Consider the following 20,920-nt stretch of genomic DNA (forward strand, 5'->3'; position numbering starts at 1 on the left):
ACCTAAAGATATGTTGAGTATAAATCACATGTTAACCACTTTACTGTAATAAATTTAAAGTTTAAAATATTTTAAAAATCAACAAAGCAGCAGTTATGAAGGCAAAGGTAATTATTGACTTCCAAAGTGGTAACTTGACTTCATTCACTATCAGCTACTTTTGCTGAAAGAATAGAGAAGGGGTGGGGAATATGGAGTCAGATTGGGAATATTGTGTGTTGAGCTTAAAACAGACCCTGGAGGATCCAATATTTTTGGATTTGACTAAATGTTTATATGAACTAGTTTTCTAATGAATTGCTTTTCTCCTCAAAGCACAGGGAACATTTACAAGAGAGATAAGGAAGGATCTCATCAATGTGACTATGGCTTTTTATATTTTATTATTAAGTTTTTACATAGGGGATTAAAAATATAGACAACATGAACTGTGCCCTTGAGGCAATTATACCTGGGATATACACAAAATTAGCCATTTAAGGATAACATCAGTGTGACTGCATAAAAGTGGTAACTATATATGTAAATGTACTAGGAGAGAGTCACCATCAGAAAGATCAAAGAAGAGACTAGTGGAAACCCCTTCATGTGCACAGAATCACAAAGAAAGAAAGTACCTTGGGCTTGAGACAAGACTTGGAGCTCACCCAGGTTAAGACAAGCAGAACCATTCATCCTGAAATCTATTACCATATTTTATTAAGGTTACTTTCAAGAAGTGGGAAAGAGCTAACAAGTTTTAGTCTCAATAGAAAATTAGTAAAATTAATGAACCTATAGGCCCAGGCACCCTCACTTGTGGGCTTGTGAAACAAAAAGATTTCAGAAAGAGTTTAAGCTCTGTTATTTGCTTTGTTGTCTCACAGAAATTTCTCTGAATGTCTAATCCTATGTTTTGTTGCCAAGACACCCACCAGTCTGCAGTAGGCTTAGTTTATGCTAAGCAAAAGAAGAAAATGAACTCCTGGGAATTCTGCAGAAACCATTTTTAATACTGAAACTCTTCATGTTGTTATAGACTTTTTTAAAATAGGAATTTTGGTCCCAATTTTTTCAGTTTTTGTAAAACTGGACAATTCAGGAAATGAAAGAGCATGGGAAAACAGCCAGGAAAGAACCAAAAAGATTTGGAGCATGGGTTTCAAAGGACCCCAAGTAGAAAGTCAAGAAAATGACTCATCATTTTAAGGTTTTCATAAAAAATGATAAACTGGGGCAATCTTCTATATAATCTGAAGTACCTTCAGAATGTACCTGAGCCAGGCAACTAATATCAAAGACACTTGCTTCAACTCACTTAAAGGAAATGTAAGATGAGTAGCAGGTAAAATGAAATTTGCAGGACATCTTTTACTACCCACAAAGGAATGGTTGTTGAGCTCTTACTTTACCTTTGCAAAAGAACCAGAAACAAACTTTTTCATTCTCTCATTCTTCACACGAAGTGGCATCTCCTTTGAAATCACAAAATCAAACATTCCACTCCACAGCACAACATAATGTTCTTTAAGTTCACTTGCTTACATAGCTTTGTGGAAAAGGGTCTATTTTATCAAGACCTCTTCTCAATTTTTTCTATTTATCTGTCCCCTCCTGCTTCAATTTCAATTTCTCCACAAATTATAGTTCAACATCTTATTGGCTTTTTACAGATTTAAGTGCTGTTTTTCTTTCTTTCTTCTCTTGCACTGCCAGTAAAATATCAACACTACATAAATACTACCCAGTCATGTGATTTTTTTTAAAGAGAGAGAGAGAGAGAGAGAGAATTTTTTTAATATTTATTTTTCAGTTTTCGGCGGACACAACATCTTTGTTTGTATGTGGTGCTGAGGATCGAACCCGGGCCGCACGCATGCCAGGCGAGTGCGCTACCGCTTGAGCCACATCCCCAGCCCCCCAGTCATGTGATTTGTGACTTGCAACTAAAGGTTTAAATTTAATGCAGAGAATTCTGGGGACAGGAAAATTGGACATTACTTATAAATTTATGACAAATTATCAATTTGGCACTAAACACTTAAAAAAAACTTATGTTTTTCCTAGTGAATTTTCTTTCTCTTTATGCAAGAACTAGATTTTAGTAGTCTCTTTCTTCCAACCCACCAAACTCACATTCTTCCTGCTAATCACACTCTTGGGGAAGATTTTGACTCATATATAGAATATAACCTTCAGATAGGAATCCATTTTGTTATACCAAATCTTCAAAACTACTTGCATCCATGTTCATATTTTCCCACTTTCCTTTAATTATAATAGGAAAGTAGTCTTCATACTATCAAAGGCCAAATCTAATGGAATTCTGTGTTGCTAAATCTAATGGATCATGTTTCAGTTCTCATCTTGACCATTTTGATACTAATGTTTGACTGAGTTAACTGCCCTATATTTGAAACTCCTTATATTTCTTTCAAAGTTTCTGGCTGCTCTTTCTAAAGTTTCTTTTTAATGTTATTACAACCTCTCTTCTGACTTTCAGATATGTATATAATATGTTTCTATTTGTCATTCTATTTCTCACAGGTGTTTCAAGCTTATGTTCAGGACTGGAATCAATTTTCCCACAACATCAAAAGAAATTATGTCCCCTTTCCAGTGATGCTCATCTCTCCAAATCATACTATTACCTATCCTTATAAACTTAAAAGAAAATAAATAAAATAAAAATTTTAACAAGTCCCTGAATTACCAACCACTGTTACCCTTATATCCTGCCAGTACTCTTCTCTTCCCAATAAGACCTAGCCCTTCCAGCTTTCTCATTTCCTCAAATGTATCTCAAGGGCTTGGTGCAAACTGTTCCTTCTGTCCTGAATACTCTTTGTCTCTTGCTCCCTCCTACTTATTCTTCAGTACTTGACTTAGATGCTTCTTATTCACATTAGATTTTCCTGACCTGTAATTTAAGTTAGATTTCTTTATAATTTGTGATTATAAGTTTATTTTCATGATTTCTTGATAAATATCCGTATTACCATGAAATTGTTAACTTCATGAAAATGGGGATTACTCTTTTGTTCATCGCTGTACACAGTACCTACCACAATACTAGTACATAATTCAAAAGAATTAATGAAGAAATAAATGCATGACTGAATAATGATAAAGCATTAGTTGAATTCCCAATGTTAATAGAAGGATTGCCTTTATCACCTCAATTATTAAATATACCTGTAAAAGTGTTAACCAATTAAATAAGACATAATAAAAGATACAAGAGCTTTAATCATTTGAAAATAGGTGCCAAAATTCTCAGTATTTGCTAACTGCTTACCCAAAAGTGAGATTCCACTGAAAAATTTATAGAATTCTTAAGATGATTTAATATGGTAACCAGTTTCAAACTAAATATATAAAGTAAATATTTCTTCTACCAGAAATAACCTGTTAGAAAGTAGGACGTATAAAAGATTCATTTCAAGTAACAAGGAAAAAATGTAACAATTGAGTATAAATAACTTCAAGTTACAGGTGTCAAAGCAAATGTGACACTGGTGTTCATCTCTGAAACCAGCTGAAAACAATAATGAGAAAGAGAAATGGAGAAAAAAATTACATCTTCAATGAAATAACAACAACAAAAATCTCAGTAGACACTCAAGTTCCAATCAATGAATTAGGTTGTTCAGTGAGGAGAAAATTGGACCTAGATGAATGAAGAACATAAGAGTAGAATACAAGCCTCAATAGTGGATCCTTGGTAATATTAAAGGTAATATAAAGGAGATGTACATCCTTATGGTTTATAAAATATAGTCTCTCTGGTTTAGTCAGCTTATTTGCTGCTGTGACTAAAAGACCTGACAAGAATAAATTTAGAGGAGGAAAAGTTTATTTGGGGGTTCATAGTTTCAGAGTTCTTGGTCCATAGACAGCCAGCTCCATTCCTCAGGGCTAGAGGTGAGTCTGAACATCATGGCAAAAGAATATGGCAGAGGGAAACGGCTCACATCATGATCAGCAACAGAGAGAGACTCCATTTGACAAATACTAAATATACCCCAAAGTCATGCCCCTAATGCCCACCTCCTGCAGCCACACCCGACCTTCCTTCAGTTACCACTCAGGTAATCCCCATCAGGGCATTAGTTCACTGATTGGGTTAAGGCTCTCAACCCATTCATTTAACCTCTGAATGTTCTTGCATTATCTCACACATGGGTTTTTTGGGAGACCCCTCACATCTAAACCATAATGATCTTTGCTTTCTCTTATAACTGTAAAATAGCAAAATAAAAAGACAAACTGAGGGAATAATAGATTATTCTTCCATCAATGGGGGCATGTGGGCAAAAGATCATCAGCATGCAGTTCTATGATATAATTATATGAAACACCTGTAATATACAGGCTTGTCATGGGAGGAATTGGTGAATTCTAGATAGGGCAGAGGGGAGGGAGGGAAAGGGAGGAGGCGGGGGATTAGCAAGGATGATGGAATGTGATAGACATTATTATCCAAAGCACATGTATGAAGACACGAATTGGTGTCAACCTACTTTATATACAACCAGAGATATGAAAAATTGTGCTGTATACATGTAATAAAAATTGTAATGCATTCCACTGTCATGTATTTTTTAAAATCAATAAAAACATAGGCTTCATTGCTGGTCAGTATTCCAGTGGTTCTCACCAAGGTTAGTACAACCTTCCACCCCTAGAGCAGGGATTTCCAAGCCTAAACACTAAGGGTATTTTGAATTACATAATTCCTTATTGTGGGGACTGTCTTATAAACTATAGGATATCAATAAGCATTCCTGGCCTCCTAGTTGTGACCATCAATATTGCCTCTAGATGTTTTCAAATATCCATGTGTTCACTATAAAGATAAAACCGGGCTGGGGATGTGGCTCAAGTGGTAGCATGCTCGCCTGGCATGCATGCGGCCCGGGTTCGATCCTCAGCACCACATACAAAGATGTTGTGTCCACCGAAAATTAAAAAATAAATATTGAAATTCATTCTCTCTCTCTCTCTCTCTCTCTCTCTCTCTCTCTCTCTCTCTCTCTCTCTCAAAAAAAAAAAAGTTTTAAGATAAAACCAAGAGGGGATGGATTTATTAGGAATTGGCTTACACAATTGTGGAAGCTTAGAAGTATTATGATAGGCTATCTGCAAGCTGGAGATACTGAGATGCCAGTATCATGGGACAAGTCCAAAAGCCTTAGAACCAGGGACCCTAACAGTATAACTCTCAGTCTGAGACTGAAAACTAAGAACCAAGGAGGGATTGGGGGTTGGTAGCATAACTTCAGAAATCTAAAGGACAGAGAATCTGGAACTCTGATGTACAAGGGAAGGAGAAGCGTATACTAGAAGGAAATGTGAAAGAAAGGGAATCAATCTTTCCTCACCTTTTTCTTCTATCTGGGCCTTGAACCATGTTTGATGCCCACTCATATTGAAGGTGAATCTTTGCCACTCAGTCCACCAACTCACATGACAATCTCCTCAGGAAACACCTTTTCAGATACACATGAAAATAAAGCTTTACTGGCTATCCCTTAATCCAGTCAAGTTGATATTTAAAATTAGTCATCACTGTCCGTTAGTGGACAAAATCATCCAGGTGGACAACCACTACCAGAGGACATCTGTAAATGTATAGGGGGTGTTTTTGATTGTCACAATGATGAGGGGTTGTTGCTGGAATTTAGTTATTTCGTATAAATCTTCATTTATTCCCTATGACCCATGTTGAAGAAGAATTGAATGAAAATTTCCAAGCCTGGCTAGAGAAAGATAATAAATTTTAGTTTAGATGCAAGGAAGAAGTTTTTATTTAGATTATATTGGATTTGGGGCTAAAGATATTTCTCAATGATACAGAGCTTACCTAGCATATATGAGGACCTAGATTCAATTCCCAGCATTATATATTGGATGTTTTGACACCTAAGGTTAGATTTTTTTAAAAATTAATGCCTAAAATTGACCAAAAATCTATGAGGTATACCTAATATGTCACTTAAGGACGAGAAAGAAACATCCAATAAAATATGTTTGAAGACAGTGGTGAAAAAAATTTGATTATTGAATTCATAATGTCCAACACACTTGATAATTTAATTATGAAAAGAACTCATATTATGCTGGAAAACATGATGCACAAATATTATCAACAAATCCGCGAAAGTAGCTAACTTCAAAATTAAACAAAGGCTTCTAAAGGCATCCATGCAAAATAATCACTTATGAATGGAAATAAGAACTCAGATGGTCTTAATTCTCTTGCTAAAATATAATATAACAATATTTTAAAATTCTCAGGGAAAGAAATTATGACCAAAAATGTTATGCCCATCCAAGCTATCCTCAAAACATAAAGGTATCTGGAATTACTTTCAACATGCAAGAACTCAGGATATAGAGTAGATCTAAGTAATTCTAAGAAAAACAATAATTCAGCTCAAAATCAAAACAAGCAAGAGAAGAAAGTGGATTTTAAAATAATGTGAGAGACCTGCATGTAGGGGTGCATGCCTGTAATCCCATTAATTACCCCATGTAACTTCCCTTCCCCTCCCAACCCTCTGCCCTATCTAGAGTTCCTCTGTTCCTCCCATGCTCCCCCTCCCAACCTCACTATGAATCAGCTTCCTTATATCAGAGAAGACATTGGGAATTGTTTTTTTTTTTTTTTTTTTTTGGCGGGGGATTGGCTAACTTCACTTAGCATTATCTTCTCCAATGCCATTCATTTACCGGCAAATGCCATGATTTTACTCTCTTTTATTGGTGAGTAATATTCCATTGTGTATATATGCCACATTTTTTTATCCATTGATTTATTGAAGGGCATCTAGGTTAGTTCCACAGTTTAGCTATTGTGAATTGTGCTGCTATAAACATTGTTGTGGCTGTGTCCCTGTAGTATGCTGTTTTTAAGTCCTTTGGGTATAGACTGAGGAGAGGGATAGCTGGGTCAAATGGTGGTTCCATTCCCAATTTTCCAAGAAATCTCCATACACTTTCCATATTGGCTGCACCAATTTGCAGTCCCACCAGCAGTGTATGAGTGTACCTTTTCCCCCACATCCTTGCAAACACTTATTGTTATTTGTTTTCATAATCGTGCCATTCTGACTGGAGGGAGATGAAATCTTAGAGAGGTTTTAAATTGCATTTCTCTAATTGCTAGTGATGATGAACATTTTTTCATGTATTTGTTGAGTGATTGTACATCAGCTTCTTTGAAATGTCCCTTCAGGTCATTGGGCCATTTATTGATTGGGTTGTTTGTTTGTTTGTTGTTTAGCTTTTTGAGTTCTTTATATACCCTACAGATTATTGATCTATCTGATGTGTGAGGGGTAAAGATTTGCTCCCAAGATGTAGGTGCTCTATTAACCTCAAAGATTCTTTATTTTGAAGAGAAGAAACTTTGTAGTTTAAGCCCATTCCATTTATTGATTATTGGTTTTAATTCTTGTGCCACAGGAGTCTTATTAAGGAAGTCGGGACCTAATCCCACATGATGAAGACTGGGTACTAATTTTTCTTCTATTAGATGCAGGGTCTCTGGTATAATTCCTAGGTCCTTGATCTACTTTGAGTTGAGTTTTGTGCATAGTGAGATATAGGAGTTTAATTTCATTTTGTTGCATATGGATTTCCAGTTTTCCCAGAAATATTTGTTAAAGAGGCTATCTTTTCTCCAAAGCATGTTCTTGGCACTTTTGTCTAATATAAGATAGTTGTAGTTTTGTGGGTTAATCTCTGTGTCCTCTATTCTGTACCACTGGTCTACCAGTCTGTTTTGGTGCCAATACCATGCTGGTTTTGTTACTATTGCTCTGTAGTATAGTTTAAGGTCTGGTATAGTGATGCTACCTGCTTCACTCTTCCTGCTAAGGATTGCTTTAGCTATTCTGGGTCTCTTATTTTTCCAGATGAATTTCATGATTGTTTTTTCTATTTCTATGAGGAATGCCATTGGAATTTTGACCAGAATTGCATTAAATATGTAGAGTGCTTTTGGAAGTATGGTCATTTTGATAATATTAATTCTGCCTATCCAAGAGCAATGTTGATCTTTCCATCTTCTAAGGTCTTTGATTTCTTTCTTTAGGGTTCTGTAGTTTTCCTTGTACAGGTCTTTCACCTCTTTTGTTAAGTTGATTCCCAGGTTATTTATTTTTTGAGGCTATTGTAAATGGGGTAGTTTTCCTCATTTCCCTCTCAGAGGATTTGCCACTGATATACAGAAATGCCTTTGATTTATGGGTGTTGATTTTATATCCTGATACTTTGTTGAATTTATTTACGTGTTCTAGGAGTTTTCTGGTGGAACTTTTATGGTATTCCAGGTACAGAATCATATCATCAGCAAATAGTGCCAGTTTGAGTTCTTCTTTTCCTATGTGTATCCCTTTAATTTCTTTCATCTGTCTAATTGCTCTGGCCAGCGTTTCAAGAACTATGTTAAATAGAAGTGGTGAAAAAGAGCACCCCTGCCTTGTTTCAGTTTTTAGAGGGAATGCCTTCAATTTTTCTCCATTTAGAATGATGTTGGCCTGGGGCTTAGCATAGATAGCCTTTATGATGTTGAGATAGGTTCCTGTTATCCCTAATTTTTCTAGTGTTTTGAACATTAAGGGGTGCTATGTTTTGTCAAATGCTTTTCCTGCATCTATTGAGATGATCATATGATTCTTGTCTTTAAGTCTATTGATGTGATGAATTACATTTATTGATTTCCATATGTTGAACCAAACTTGTATCCCTGGGATGAATCCCACTAGATCATGGTGCAAGATCTTTTTGATATGTTTTTGTATTTCATTTGCCAGAATTTTATTGAGAATTTTTGCATCTATGTTCATTAGAGATATTGGTCTGATATTTTCTCTTTTTTTTGATGTGTCTTTGTCTGGTTTTGGAATCAGAGTGATGTTGGCCTCATAGAATGAGTTTGGAAGTGCTGCCTCTTTTTCTATTTCCTGAAATAAATTGAAGAGTATTGGTATTAGTTCTTCTTTAAAGGACTTGTAGAACTTCGCTGTGTATCCATCTGGTCCTGGACTTTTCTTGGTTGGTAGACTTTTGATGGTGTCTGCTATCTCGTCACTTGAAATTGATCTGTTTAAATTGTTAATATCATCCTGATTCAATTTGGGCAAATTATATGACTAGAAATTTGTCAATGCCTTTAATATTTTCTATTTTATTGGAGTACAGGTTTTCAAAATAATTTCTAATTATCTTCTTTATTTCTGTAGTGTCTGTTGTGATATTTCCTTTTTCATCACATATGATAATGATTTTTCTGTCTCCTTCTCTTCGTTAGCATGGCTAAGCATCTGTCAATTTTATTTATATTTTTCAAAGGACCAATTTTTTGTTCTGTTAATTTTTTCAATTGTTTCTTTTGTTTCAATTTCATTGATTACAGCTCTGATTTCAATTATTTCCTGTCTTCTTCTGCTTTTGGTGTAGATTTGTTCTTCTTTTTCTGGGGCTTTGAGATGTAGTGTTATGTCTTTTATTTGTTGACTTTTTCTTCTTTTAAGGAATATACTCCATGCATGAACTTTCTCTTAGAACTGCTTTCATAGTGTCCCAGAGATTTTGATATGTTGTGTCTGTGTTCTCATTCACCTCTAAAAACTTTTTAGTCTCCTCCTTGATGTCCTCTGTAACACATTGTTCATTCAGTAGCATACTATTTAGTCTCCAGGTGTTAGAGTGGATTTTATTTCTTATTTTATCATTGATTTCTAATTTCATTCCATTATGCTCTGATAGAATGGGGTAGTATCTCTACTTTTTTATATTTGCTAAGAGTTGCTTTGTGGCATAGGATATTGTCTATTTTAGAGAAGGATCTATGTGCTGCTGAGAAGAAAGTATATTCTCTCATTGAATGTTTGAATATTCTCTATATGTCAGTTATGTCTGATATTGATTGTATTATTGAGTTCTAGAGTTTCTTTTTTCAGTTTTTGTTTGGAAGATCTATCTAGTGATGAAAGAAGTGTGTTAAAGTCACCCAAAATTATTGTGTTGTGGTCTATTTGATTCTTGAACTTGAGAAGAGTTTGTTTGATGAACATAGCTGCTCCATTGTTTGGGGCATACATATTTATAATTGTTAAGTCTTGTTGGTGTATGTTTCCCTTGAGCAGTATGTAGTGTCCTTCTTTATCCTTTTTGATTGAGTTTAGTTTGAAGTCTACTTTATCTGATATGAGGATGGAAACCCTTGCTTGCTTCCACAGTCCAAGGGACTGGTGTGATTTTTTCAAACCCTTAACCTTCAGTCTGTGAATGTCTTTATCTATGAGATGTGTCTATTGAAGGCAGCATATTGTTGGGTCTTTTTTTTTTTTTTTTTGATCCAATCTGCTAGTCTATGTCTTTTGATTGGTGAGTTTAGGCCATTAACATTCAGAGCTATTATTGAGACATGATTTGTATTCCCAGCCATTTTTGTTTATTTTTGGTATTTAACATGAGTTGGTTTCCCCTCTGATTAGATTTTTCTTTAGTGTAATCCCTCCCTCTGTTGATTTTCATCATTGTTTTTCATTTCCTCTTCTTGGAATATTTTGCTGAGGATGTTCCATAATGCAGGCTTACTCATTGGAAATTCTTTTAAATTTTGTTTATCATGGAAGGTTTTAATTTCATCATCAAATCTAAAGCTTAGTTTTGCTGGATATAAGATTATTGGTTGGCATCCATTTTCTTTCAGAGCTTGGTATATGTTGTTCTACAATCTCTTGACTTTGAAGCTCTGGGTTGAAAAATCTGCTGAGATACAAATTGGTCTCCCCCTATATACAATCAGATTATTTTCTGTTGCGGCTTTTAAGATTCTGTCTTTATTCTGTATGCTAGGCATTTTCATTATAATGTGCCTTGGTGTAGATCTGTTGTAATTTTGTACATTTGGTGTCCTGTAAGCCTCTTGTATTTGGTTTCCAATTAGTTCTTTATGCTTGGGAAATTTTCTGATATTATCTCATTGAAGAGATTGTGCATTTCTTTGGTTTGAAACTCTGTGCCTTCTTCTATCCCAAAGACTTTTAGATTTGGTCTTTTGATGCTGTCCCATAATTCTTAGATGTTCTGTTCATTGTTTCTATCTTTCTTCACTGTGTGATCAACTTTATTTTCCAGATTGTATATTTTGTCTTCATTATCTGACGTTCTTTCTTCCAAGTGATCTAGTCTGTTGGTTATGCTTTCTATTGAATTTTTTATTTGATTTATTGTATCCTTCATTTCAAGGATTTCTGACTGTTTTGTTTTTCAGAGTCTCTCTCTCTCTCTCTCTCTCTCTCTCTCTCTCTCTCTCAAAGTAATCTTTTGCTACCTGTATTTGCTCTCTTATCTCATTGTTGGAGTGATCAATTTTTGCTTGTATTTGCTCATTTAGGTCATTCTTTAATTCAGTGATCATTTTAATTATGAACCTTCTGAACTCCTTCTCTGACATTTCATCAACTTCACTGTCCATAGTTCTGTTGTTATAGTGTCCTGGTTTGTTTGGGGTACTTTCCTCCCTTGTTTTTTTTTCATGTTGTCTATGTGTTTTCCTTTATTGCAGTGTGGATCTGAGATATTACAGTTTCTTCTCCATATTCTTGTAGTACCTGTGCAGATTGTCTGTACCGCACCTTGATGTTGGGCTTTCCGACCCTGCTGGTGTCCCTCAAAGGATGCTACTGCATCCTGGATCTGGGTCCTGAGGAAGTTGGAGTGGGTGGGTCCCTCCTGCGGTAGTCTGCTAGTAGGAAGGGGCAGTCCTGCTCCAAAGGCTAGGTTCTGGCAGTGTCTGCCCGCCAGGGGAGGGGTGAATTTGGCCTACTGAAATCCTGGATCCCTCATGGGTTTTTGTGAGCCATCTGGGCTGGATCTTAGCTCCCGCAGTACTGCATTGGTCAGAAGGGGTGGTCCTGCACCAGAGGCTAGGCTCTGGTGAGTGTCTTCCCCACCAGCAAAGGGGTGCACCCGGCCTGCTGTATGCCCAGGCCCTATAGAGGCCGATGTGGGTGGATCTCTCACATTATACATTTTTAATCTAGAAAATAGTAGCCCAAGATATTTATCAATAAATAAGAGTAGAGAATATATATATGGCTTATATATGACTTTACTAATGTACCTAAAATAACATTCACATCTGATGAGTTAAAAAGAAAAACTTGAAGTATATTTTATTTTTATTTATTTTTTAGTTGTAGGTGAACACAATACCTTTACTTTATTTGTTTTTATTTTTATGTGGTGCTGGAAATCAAACCCAGTGCCTCATGCATGCTAGGCAAGCACTTTATGACTGAGCTACAACCCTGGCCCCTTGAACCATAATTTTTTTCTCTTTCATTTTTTTATTAGTTGCTCAAGACAATACAATGATCTTGACATTGAACTTGCCAAAATTTTTTTTAAATCCAGAACAATAACAATATGAAATAGTAAAATTTTACACAACAAAGGAGAATGAGGAGGGTAGGATGTTATTTGGTACAAAAATTAATTATAAAGTTACAATCATTAGAATAATAATAAACATACATATCTATGTGAAATTCTAAATATCTTGAAAAATAGATCCCAATCTGTACAAGAATGAGTACATTATTAGGTACCATTGTAAATCAATGAAAACATAAAGAATTCTTCAATAATGATGCTGCAACAGTTCGTTGGCAATTTGGAAATTTAGGAAGAATAGGTATTTTAGTTTATGCCATCTTCCAAGATAAATTCTAGATGGATTAAAAACATGAATTACTGACTTATAGTAAATGATGCACTAATTTCATGAACAAAATAAAACAATAGTTTTTAGATGCCTGGCTTACCTCTCATGAAAGAGAACAGAACAGGTGACAGAAACAAAGAACAGTAGGTAGTAGACTTATAAGCTAATTCTCCAAAAGCCCCTACAAATAAAGAAAATTTAAATAATCTAATAGAGTACAAGAAAGTAAAGAGCAAATAGAAAAAGGATGGTAGGTGGAAAGGATAAAATAAGATGACAAAATAAATTTGAGTGTTTGGTAAATACAATAAATATAAATTGACTAAGCTATCAGGTTGAAAGCCAGATATTCACAAAAAGAAATTTAAAAAAGAAATAATCTTTTCAAAGAATCCATTGGCAATAAAATGGCTTAAAGCAAAAAGATGGATAAAAACATAGGACCCATAATTCATCTATTCCTCCCATGCTCCCCATCCTTACCCCACTATGAGGCATCCTTCTTATATCAGAGAAAACATTCAGCATTTTTTTGGGGGGGGATTGGCTAACTTCACTTAGCATTATCTTTTCAATGCCATCCATTTATATGCAAATGCCATGATTTTTATTCTCTTTTATTGCTGAGTAAAATTCCTTTGTGTATATATGCCACATTTTTTTATCCATTCATACAATGAAGGGCATCTAGGTTGGCTTCACAATTTAGCTATTGTGAATTGTGCTGCAGTAAACATTGATGTGGCTATGTCCCTATAGTATGCTTTTTTAAAGTCTTTTGGAATCTAGACCAAGGAGAGGAATAGCTGGGTCAAATGATGGTTCCAGTCCCAATTTTCCAAGGAATCCCCAACACTGCTTTCCATATTGGCTGCACCAATTTACAGTCCCACCAGCAATGTATGAGTGTACCTTTTCCCCACATCCTTACCAACACTTATTGTTGTTTGTATTCTTAATAGCTGCCATTCTGACTGGAGTGAGATGATATCTTAGAGTAGTTTTGATTTGCATTTCTCTATTGATAGCGATGATGAACATGAATTCTAGATGGGGCAGAGGGGTGGGAGGGAAAAGGAGGGGGCAGGGGATTAGCAAGGATGGTGGAATATGATAGACATCATTATCCAAAGCACATGTATGTAGACTCAAATTGGTGTCAACATACTTTATACACAGCCAGAGATGTGAAAAGTTGTGCTGTATATGTGTAATAAGAATTGTAATATATTCTGCTGTCATTTATTTCTTAAAAAATTAATAAACAATAATAAAAACATAAGACCTATAAAATCAAAGCTGGAGCAATTATTTGTATTTCAGAAAAATTAACTTTAAAGAAAAAGGACCAATTGCTATTCATGATTAGAAAATAATATATGAAATTACATATATAAATATATTTATAAAATTTTTATAAATACTAAATGTGAATGGATCATTTTATGCATCTGAAAATATAAAATGTTCAATACATGGGCCAAACAAAACATTGTAATAGAAATTTGAAAAAAAGTGAAAATAATGAAAGAGCTATGAATCATAACTCAGGGAATTCAGCTAAAATAGCAATATATCAATAAGTGCTTACTTGATATGCTGGTATTAAAAAAGTCTAAGTTTCAAAATCTCAAGAAGTTAGAAGAAAATGAGAAAACATAAGGAAATTATAAAGACCAAAATAATATATATGTTATATAAAGAAAATTAGTTAAATTAAAAATGAAGCAATGCAGAGGATTAATAATACAAAGGATCAACAAACTAGTATTGAATCCAGTCTTTGAAAAGATTAGTAACATATGGAAACCACATATTAATTGTGATCATGAAAGAGAAAAGAAAAGGCAAATTAATAATACATGGAATGAAGATATAACTTGTGATATACTGGAACCAAAATATTCAAAATCATAACTACTAATATTAAAAAAAACAAATCAATCTTATTTTTAACATATATACAGTTTATAAATAAAATATTAGCAAACCAAATCAAACATGTATTTTAAAACACATGATGACCACATGTAGCTTAATCCAGGAATGCAAAGATCTTTCAATATTAGAAAATCTGTTTCTATAAATAATAATTTTAAGATTAAAAGGGAAGTATGAAATGATAATGTGGATACAGAAAATTGTTTTTGAAAATCCAATGCCCATGAGCTGGAGTTGTGGCTCAGTGGTAGAGTATTTGCCTAGCATGTGTGAGGCTATGGGTTCAATTCTCAGCACCACATCTAAATAAATGAATAAAATAAAGGTCCTTCAACATCTAAAAAAAAAATTTTTTTAAAGAAAATCCAATGCCCACTTATGAATGAAACAACCATTTTTAGAAAACCATGAATGCACTGAATCCTCCTCAACCTAATATAAAGCTATCAACTCCAAACCAATAGTGGACATGTTAATAGTAAAATATTTGAAATATAATATTCCTTATAAAGTTAGGAAAATAACAAGAATGACTTCTGTTGCTGTTTCTGTTAAGCACACAGTGGAGATAGTAGTTGATATAAAAAAGGAAAAGATAAAGGTCTATGGATTAAATATGAAGAATCAGAATTGCTATCATTAACAGTTGATTATGCTATCAAAGAAACCTATATAAACTTGTACCTGTTTGCTAATATGCAGAAAATATTTTAAAGTTCACAATTGTTCCCAAGTTGACCAATAAATTCAAGGAAATTCCAATATAAGTTCCAAATGGATATTAATAGAGGACAACTTGATCCTAAAACTCACTTGGAAACAACAAATGCATAAAAATAATCAAGAAAACATCAAGGAATAATAATGAAATAAAATTTGCCTTACCAGAGATAAAGATTCATCATAAAGCTACAGTAATTAACACAGTGGTAGCTGGGTCAGGGAAAAACAAAACATTGGGAGAGAACAGAAAGACTAGAAAAAGATATTTTTATGATGTGTGTTATGGTTTGAATCTGGAATGTCCCCCAAAAGCTCATGGGTTGAAGGCTTAGTCCCCTGTATATCAATATTCAGAGGAAGTGAGAGTGTCCTGGAGGGGCTCAGACCCTAGGAAGAAGGTTTGGGATTCTGGCAGTTGGAAAAAGTTGCAAACCTAGTTGAGATAGTAGACATGCTTTATTTGAAGGCAGCAGCAGTTCCCTGAATGTTCCATAGGACTTTTCTATGTGCAGGCCAAACAAAGAAGGCATGGTTCCAATAGGTTACATAGTGAGCACATGATCACAAGCAGATATTTATGACCTTGACTACATATGCTGAATCAGGGTGTTTATGACCTTGACTACATATTAAAACAAAACCACCTAGAAGTCTTGATGTGGGAATCTAAATATAGACATCTTGGGCCTTCCCCACATGGGGCTTTTGGTAAGTAATTGAATCATGAGATCTCTAATCCCATCAATTGATTAATCAATTGATGGATTCATAGCTGAAGGGACTACTGGGAAGAGGTAGAAACCGTAGATTGAAAAACCTAGTTGAAGGGAATGGGTGTTTGGGAGCATGCCATTAGATATATCTTGTTCCTCCTCATGCTCACTCACACATGCACCCCTCTCTTGTGTGTTCTTTCTCTCTCTCTCTCTCTCTCTCTCTCTCTCTCTCTCTCTCTCTCTCTCTCTCTCTCTCTCCCTCTCTCACCATGAGGTAGCAGCTCTGTTCCACCATGCAGCTGCAGTCATCCATTAACATGAGAGCACAAGAGGAGGCATCTGGCCCACACTGAGTAGTAATGCTACTTTTGTTATAAATCCAGTTACATATACTATAATTTGGATCTCAAATGTTCCTCAAGGCCCTTGTGTTAACAGTTTATTCTACCATGAATTCTCTGTCATGATGCTGTACCTCATCACATACCCATAGCATTGATGGAACCCTCTGAAACCATAAGCCAAATCAAATCATTCCTCCTTTAATTTGTTATTCTCAGATATTTTGTCACAGTGATGAAAGTTAACACACTATAACAAATACTTGAGACAATCAGTTTATAAAGAGAATAGTTATCGTTTGGCTCATGGTTTTAGAGTTTCTACTCCAAGATCAGGTGGAGTCATTGCTTTTAGTGTAGGTGCTATATGGCAAAAGTAGGGAGCACATGATGGAGCAAAACAATTTACTTCATGATGAGGAAGCAAGAAGGAAGATGCTGGGGTCCCATAATCATTTTCAGGACATATCCTCAATGACCTGAATACTTCCTACTAGGCCACCATTCAAAGATTCTACTACATCCCAAAATCAACATGGGCTGAAGATTAAACTCTTTTTTTGTTTGCTTGGTACTAGGAAATGAACCCAGGCATGCTTAACCACTGAGCTACATCCCCAGCCCCTTTTTTATATTTTATTTTGAGACAGGGTCTTGCTAAGTTGCTTAGGGGCTCACTAAGTTGCTTATGGCTTCATTAAATTGCTGAGGCTGGCTTTGAACTTGTCATCTTCCTGCTTCAGCCCCCTGAGTTGTTGGGATTATAGGTGTATGCCACAATGCCTGGCATGGAGATTAAGCTCTTAACACATGGGCCTTTCCAGAACATTTAAGATTCAAATTAAAGCATATAGCAACTTGATATGTAGCATTGCTACTTAGTGTGGGCCAGATGCCTCCTCTTGTGTTCTTGTGTTAATAGATGCCTCCAGCTGCTGAACAGGATACAGGTAACCACTGCCCACACTTGGAAAGTCTCCCTTGCTTCCCACTTTTAGCTCACTGCCAGTGCCAGAGGAGCTTACCAGCAATCTGGCCTAAATACTCTCTGGCTGACTGACTGGTCCCAGGAGATCTACCAGTTCAACAACAAATATATCCATCCAGCCAATCAGACTCCTTACCTTGGAGCACACTACCAACCTTTATCCTTTTACCAGTCATACCTTTGAAACAAAATAGCTCCTCTTGGGGATTAGTTTCATTGTAGCCAGGTTTCAGAATATGAGGGGAAATTTTGATAAAATTGGAATAAAGAGGATCATAGAAGAAGTTCTGATTGTAGAAGAGCACCAGCTACCCCATGTGCTAGTGCTATAGCTGGGAACATATTTCTTCAAATTACCTGGTAATCAGCTCAACATAGGAGAAGATGAAGTTGAAGGACTAAAACACTTAATAACAGACGTGCTATGTCATCAAGATGGAGTCCTGGGCCATCATTGACTGTATTGGTAACTGATAGAGATCAAATTCTGAACTTCCTTAGACTCCTTATATTTCCACACATATTACAAAGCCCAAGAATCATGAGAGGATTTTTCTGGTTCAGCTTCCAGAGGAAGATTTGTTTATAGAATCTATGATATACAAAGTGTCAGCTACACCATTTTTTGAGCTTTATGACAGTGTAACAGGATATGGACCCATTATTTCTAGTCTCCCTCAGCTGTTGAGCAGGTTCAATTCTATCTAAAACTTAATTCCTGCACAATGTAGAAGTAAAAGAAACCATCTCTGAACAAAGCTATACACAGTGTAGAAGTAAAAATGTACAATTGGGGGGGTCTCTCTTTCCTGATCCCTAAACTGCCACCTACTTTTTATTTTTTGAATAATAAATTTAGCCAGCCATGGTGACACACATCTCTAGTTCTAGCTGCTCCAGGAACTTGAGACCAAATAGGCAACATAGAAGACCCTGACTCAAAAGTAAGTGAATAAATAAGGAATAAAAAGTCATTAGCAATGTAAACAAATGTGATAACTTTTACATATTTTTGGTTCTACTCATATTTTTGTACATTAAAGAAAATGAAATTTGTATTTTTACAAAATTTCTCATTGAACTACAAAACACATTTATAAAGTGAAAACAAATCACAAACCACAAAGATAAAAGCTGATAAATGTCACCACATAAAAATATAAAATTTGTAATACATATATATAAATGATGATTACACATATAATCAGTATTGTTAAATTAAAAGTTCACCCTCAAAATCTATTAATCAATGTTGAACAATATTAATGAACAATACTCCATAAGGTTAATGCTTATTCAGTGAGAGCACCATTTTTATCAACCACTAGTGGGATTTTAAAGTGGATGACCTTTGTGAATAGGAATTAATAATATTAAAAAGAACATTAATATTGTTCATACTAAAAATAGACATTAACCTGATAAAAATGATAATGTCTAAGGAATGACATGACAAAAGTGACATAAATTATATTTTATTCATTTTTATTTTTTGTATCAGATTTGTATTAATTTTATAATTTGAGTTACAACTAATTTGTAATTTAAAATATTTCAATAAATACAAGTTTTTTATCATTTGGCCTTAAATTTTACTTTTAAGGGCACCATCTTAGGGAATTAAATAGAAATGGGCACAAATTTGATATAGCAGCTGATCTTTATATATTTATAATACCCAAATAGAGACACAACCTAAATATTAAACTATAAATGAGTAAATAAATACTTTGTGGTGATAGACATGATAAAATAACATTTTGATATTTAAAAAATGTTTTTAAAATACAAAAAGAATTGCAAAGGATACCTCAGTGATGCCATTTAGTGTTAAGTTAATGGAAAAGGCTTTGCAATATAATCCAGATTGAGGAAGGGACAAATGGTTTTTATTATAAGGTCATGGTTATGGTGGCAAGTGAGCAATAGTCTCCTATGAGGATCCAATAAATGGTTCTGGAAGGAAAGAAATTTTCCCTTTGAGATTTCCTTTTTTTTTGTTTGTTTGTTTATTTTGTTGTTTCCAAGAACATAAAAATATCAAAGAGCAAACCTCAACCTAGAATGGAGAATCACCCTGATATCCTTCCTTCCCCATATCTACCTCCAATTATATAGGACTCAGAATTTCTCTCTCTCTCTCTCTCTCTTTCTCTTTCTCTCTCTCTGAAATAACAGTTTCAACAGACAATACATGGTAGAGGCCAACAGTTTACATGTAGAGAAATAAACCTTTTTTTAATATAAAGAGGAAAGAAAAGCAAGATGGGGAGGAAGAGGGAAAAGAAGGAGAAAGGGAGAGAGGGGGAGGGAGAGAAGAAAAGAGACAGAGAGCAAGATGGATTAATTGATTGATTGACTTTGACCTAAGATTTGTGAATATCTGATAGAGGGATAATAGGCACAGAAGAAACAGAGGAAACGGACACTTCAAGAGGGAAGATAGAAGTTAAGCATGAGGAAAGGAAAGAAAGCGATCTTCTTCACACAGCTAGATTGAAACCCACATGAGACAACAAGAAAATGTGACCAATGCACTTTCTTTTTTTTACTTTATAATTTTTTTGTTTTAATTAGTCATACATGACAGTAGAATGGATTAATGAACTTTGTTATATCATACATAAAGGGTATAATCTCTCATTTTTCTGATTGTACATATTGTAAAATTATATCAGTCATGTAGTCATATATGTACACAAGGTAGTAATGTCTGTTTTATTCCGTTATCCTTCCTATCCTCTCCCCTCTCTTCACTCCCCTCTACCTAAACTAAAATAACTCTATTTTTCCCTAGTGCCCCACCCTTATTATGAATTAGGATCCACATAGCAAACATTCAGCCTTTGATTTTTAGGGATTGGCTTATTTCACTTACCATGATAGCCTTCAGTTCCATCCATTTACAGGCAAATGCCATAACTTCATTTTTCATTAAAGCTGGGTGATATTCCATTGCACATATATACATATATATCTATATCTATTATCTATATCTATATATGCCTATATATAGATATAGATATCACATTTTCTTTATCTATTCATCTATTGAAGGGCACCTAGGTCAGATCTATAGTTTAGCTATTGTGAATTGAGCTGCTATAAACATTGATGTGGCTGTATCACTGTAGGATCTGATTTTAAGTCCTTTGGGTATATGCCCAGGAGTGGGATAACTGGGTCAAATGGTGGTTCCATTTCAAGTTTTCTGAGTAATCTCCATACTGCTTTCCAGTATGGTTGCACCAATTTGCAGTCCCACCAGCAACGTATGAGTGTATCTTTGCCTTCATATCCTTGCCAACATTTATTATTATTTGTATTCTTGATTAATTGACATTCTGATTGGAGTGAGATGAAATTTTAGAGTAGTTTTGGTTTGCATTTCTCTAATTGCTAGAGATGTTGAATATTTTTTCCTTTATTTGTTGATTTAATGTATTTCTTCTTCTGTGAAGTGTCTGTTTAGTTGCTTAGACCATTT

General features: G+C 34.9%; 1 pseudogene; it reads left to right on the plus strand.

The window, feature by feature from the left end:
• LOC114089927 (cleavage and polyadenylation specificity factor subunit 5 pseudogene) overlaps positions 1-18,141 on the plus strand; it is a 61,071-nt pseudogene extending 42,930 nt beyond the window's left edge.
• The last annotated feature ends 2,779 nt before the right edge of the window (positions 18,142-20,920 follow it).

Source organism: Marmota flaviventris, chromosome X, assembly GCF_047511675.1.
Source record: "Marmota flaviventris isolate mMarFla1 chromosome X, mMarFla1.hap1, whole genome shotgun sequence".
In the NCBI taxonomy this organism is placed as follows: domain Eukaryota; kingdom Metazoa; phylum Chordata; class Mammalia; order Rodentia; family Sciuridae; genus Marmota; species Marmota flaviventris.